This window comes from Mastomys coucha, unplaced genomic scaffold (assembly GCF_008632895.1).
Source record: "Mastomys coucha isolate ucsf_1 unplaced genomic scaffold, UCSF_Mcou_1 pScaffold14, whole genome shotgun sequence".
Classification (NCBI taxonomy): Eukaryota; Metazoa; Chordata; class Mammalia; order Rodentia; family Muridae; genus Mastomys; species Mastomys coucha.
The window spans coordinates 4,206,975-4,211,479 of NW_022196896.1; the positions used below are offsets into that span (position 1 = coordinate 4,206,975).

Genomic DNA, 4,505 nt, shown 5'->3' on the forward strand with positions numbered 1-4,505 from the left:
AAAAAAAAAAAAAAAAAACCAACAATATGAAAGATCAAACCAATATATTCTTTCCAAAACCTATTGCCCTTTGGTGACCTCCCAGAGGTCGCAATCCCTACTGCAGAGTGTTCTTCACAATCAGGGCCCAGAGTCCCCTGAGCTGGAATTGACCTGAATGCCAATGAGAATTACCTACATGCAGCCCAGGAGGTAGAAAGCAGCAGGACAGCCATATGCATCAGGGAAGAATTCGATGAGTTTAAGGACGACACAAACTGCTCAATGAAATGAAGAAGAAACACCTGAGTCATGTCAAGGAAACAGACGCAGGCTGATGGAAGCCATGACAACAGCCCAGAACTGGAGAACAGAATTCAGTAAGGAAAGAGAAACCCTGAAGAGGACTCGGACTGAAAAGAAAGTGGAATGGAAATAATTCAACTGGAAAACTAGAAGGAAAGCCTTACACATAGAACAAACCAAGGCAACAATAGAATATGAGGACTTGAAAATAGTGTCTAGACCAAATGAGCAAAGCACGTGGGAGAAAATAAACCCAGAGAAATCACATACAGAAAACATGGGACATCGTGAAAACCAAACCATTAAATTATAGGTGTAGATAAGGGGAAAAGAATCCTAAATAAATCATAAAGAATCTGGCATACACGAGATCTTCAACAAGATCATAGAAGAAAACATCTCTAAACTAAGAAAAGGCACAGGTCATCTGGAAAAAACAAACAGAGCAACATCAGCATTAATTGACATCCTATATCAAATGGGAATAATGGACATTTATAGGAAGTCTATCTGAACACCAAAGAATATGCATTCTATTCAGCAACACATAGAAGCTTTTCTAAAGTAGAGCAGTTCCTAGGACATAAAACAAATCTTTCAAAAAGATTGAAAGCACTTCTTGTTTCCTATCTGACCACAATGCCATAAGTCTTAAAACTGACAACAAAAAAAAAAATCTCTAGTAAAAACACAAACTCTCAGAATGTCTTAGTTAGGATTTCACTGCTGTGAACAGACACCATGACCAAGGCAACTCTTATAATGGACAACATTTAATTGGGGCTGGCTTACAGGTTCGGAGATTCAGTCCATTGTCATCAAGGTGGGAGCATGGGAGCTCCCAGATAGGCATGGTACAGGAGGATCTGAGAGTTCAACATCTTCATCTGAAGGCTGCTAGGGAAGACTGTCTCCCACATAGTTGGGAGGAAGGTCTCATTGACCACCCCTACAGTGACACACTTCCTCCAACAGGGCCACACTTCCTAATAGTGCCACTCCCTGGGCCAAGCATATACAAACCACCACATGGAGATTAGGCAATTCATTACTGAATGATGAATGAGTCCAAAAAGAAATCAGGAAAAAAGTTTCTGGAAGTAAATGAAAATGAAAACACACTACTACAAAACATCTGCAACACACTGGAAGCAGTTATATAGGAGAAACTAATAGCTCTAAAAGTGCCTATCCTAAAACATTAGAAAGAGCACAATAAATTGACTTAATGTTCCAACTAAAAACTTAGAAAAACAAGAAAAAAACAAATTCAAGCCCAGTTGACAGCAAGAAATAATAACTATCAGAGCCAAAAATCAGTGAAATAGAAACACAGAAAACACTGTAATCAAAAAAAAATCTAAGACCTGATTCTTTAAGAAAATAAATAAGATTGACACACCTTTGGCCCCACGAAGTAAAAGACAAAGAACCTGAATCATAAACGAGCAGGGAAATATTACAACAGACACCAAAGAAATCCACAATATCATAAGAAGATTAACAAATCAATACTCCCCCAAATCTGTACTCCATTATGCTGAAAAAACCTAAAGAGAAATAGATAAAACACTAAACCACCAAAATTAAGCCAAAAAGAAGTCAAATTAAGCCAAAAAGAAGTCAGCATGTTCTCTTCTCAGGGACGTCTAGCTCCACATCTTCAAATGTGAGCACGTAGCCTGGAGTAACTGAAGCAGCCAAAAAAGCAAAATGGGACCACTGCAAGGATAAGAGTTGGGGAGCCCTAGAGATGGCACTCTCAGGATACAATTGGTCTTACCAAGGAAATGGGAAAGAGGGACTCTTTAGGGAGGGAGAGGGAGTTAAATACAAAAAGAAGGCGGGAAGAGGGTTAAAATAGCAGTAAGGATGCTTTAAAAGTCATAAGGAATCATGCTAATAATTATTTATATAAAAACTTATAGTACACAAAATTCTCTGTATAAATATACATACACAGTTTAAATGAAAATTTCTAATTTAAATTGGTAATGTTTTCTCCAAGAGCCAAGACCACCAAACAAAAACACAGATACCAGACATGAGAATCTCTTTTGGGTTGTTGTCCAGAGCTTTCTGATAGACTTCCAAAACACACAGCCTACTGCTATTGTCCTTTGTTGAGCTCCAGAGATGAAAGTCCCTATTGAAGACACCATGTAATTCACAATCAGGGTCCAGGGTACCCTGATCTGGAACTAGGAGGTTGTAGCAATGGCATCACCTGAAAGGGAAAGACATTGCTATTACAAAGTCTGGGTGAAGGCTCTCTCAAGAACATCTCCTCCTGCCTGGTGCATGTGGAGAGATGCATCCACTCAGGGTGAAGGAGAAAAGGGGCCATATTAAAATCCTAAGGCAAGAATTATGCTCACTACACGTGTGCACAGACCTATGCAGAGACAGGAAGTACTCCATGGATGTGCGTTAACCATCCCATACTGTTTTAGTGCAATCATTAATAATAATGCTGTCATTCAAATTGAAAACATCTAAGAGAGAGAAAAAGAAAAGGTAAGCCCTGGGACAATAGCATAAAATAAGACTGCCTGGGTATATGAGCCATTTATGAGTGGGGCCTGTGTCATCATGAAGCAGAATAATGATTAGAAGTGTATTATAAGAAGAGTCATTGCAAGCATTACATGATATGATTATGAAAGCATTTTGTATGATCTAGCGTTGTAGAAGTAGATTTGTATATTGATCTGTATGTGATTCCTTGGCCACAGATTATTTCCAAATGAGTTTCACTATCACTTTCTAAATTTCCATAAAGTATCTTGCTGTGATCTTAATAGGCACTGCAGTAAATTGATACACTCATCTGGGGAGTCTTCCCCACTATTTTTAGTCTTTCAGATAAATAGTATGGTGTGGCTCCCTTAATGGATCTCATTAAAGTGTTATAGATTCCTTTAATAAATCCCTCTGTCCTGAGTTATATTAGTAGCCAAGGAGTTAATGTTCTGTTGCTATCTTAGCAGAGTTGTGCGTTAGTCACGTCACTTAGATCCCTGTGTGCCAGGAGACTGTCTGTGTACCGAGGTAAGTGTATGCCCTCTCCTCACATACGTCTCCCATTCCATCTCCTTGCCGCCCCCCTGGTTTCCACTCCAAATGTGTATCCACAGTCCACCCCAGCAAAGGGGTGCTCCTCTATGCTCCTCTATGGAAGCACCTCAAAGTCAACAGAACAAGAGGAAAATCCCTCCTCCTCCAGGAGCCTCTTCTCTGCTGGAACCCTGCCTTCTCTCACATACAGCTCATCAGATTCCAAGTCACATACACACTCCTCTCCAACCCCACGGCTTATCTAGCTTCAGCTTTCCAGGCAAGAAATAGACAAAATTTTGGATTGGGTTTTGAATTTTTTGACTATTCTCTCTGTCTTACCTCCCCTCTCCCAATTCTTTCCTATCCCTAAACACGTTCAAGCCATTGTCATCCTACACCCAAAGGATCTTTCTGGAACTAATCCTCCTCTGCTTAGAATCCTTCCGAAGCTACTCATAACTTTCAGAATAAAAATGAGCTTCATGGCCCTCTCTGAGCATGCACAGAGCCCATGGCTCACTCTATCCACATCCACAACCCCGTGTCTCAGCATTGAGCCACCTGCCTACCCTTTACGCCCTTTCCTGCAGACATGCTGACACGTCATCGCTAGCTAAAGCAGCTGCCCTGGCCTTGGTATTATATCCGCTGTTCTTCTAGTCAGGGATGTGCTGAAGTCTTTCACCTGTAACAGATTCTCAGTTCCCCAAAGCCTTCTCTCACCTCCTTGGAGTCTGATTGACAGATGAAAGTTCATATACATCAGAGGTGGGCATCCTTGTAGTAACTGGCTTCTCCTGAGGACAATATAAAGCATTTCTTGTTATGGGAGTCTTAATGTCCCGTAAAAAAAAAAAAAAAAAGTAGGTGGTACCTGAAACCTAGTACTGCTGGAGGCTTGGTGGTACATGAAATCAACTGCCTGAATGAGAGGGGAAACTTCTCTTTGTTCAACACATGTACTAAATACATCAGAATCGTAGTCACAATGGACTCATATCCAGGATATTCAGAGATAACTGTTACTCTGTCCAGGTGGTGGTTTGCAGCTTCTGCCAGGACTGCTGACCAGGGACACAGGTTGTCAGTAAATCCTGGCTGTAAGGTAGGGAATTCAGGGGTCTGAGCCACGGCCTTACTTACAAGGGGAACCTCTTGTT

At 40.9% G+C, this 4,505-nt stretch overlaps 1 long non-coding RNA gene across 2 annotated transcripts in view; it reads right to left on the reverse strand.

The window, feature by feature from the left end:
* Positions 1-4,269, reverse strand: part of LOC116087977 — a 7,617-nt gene extending 3,348 nt beyond the window's left edge. The window contains exons 1-3 of one of the 2 annotated variants that reach the window (XR_004117729.1): positions 4,220-4,269; positions 4,069-4,142; positions 2,325-2,512 (exon numbers count right to left, since the gene is read on the reverse strand). This is a non-coding gene — a long non-coding RNA (uncharacterized LOC116087977). The remainder of the gene's footprint in view (positions 1-2,324; positions 2,513-4,068; positions 4,143-4,219) is intronic. The other variant, XR_004117728.1, reaches the window with a different exon arrangement.
* Between the last annotated feature and the right edge of the window lie 236 nt (positions 4,270-4,505).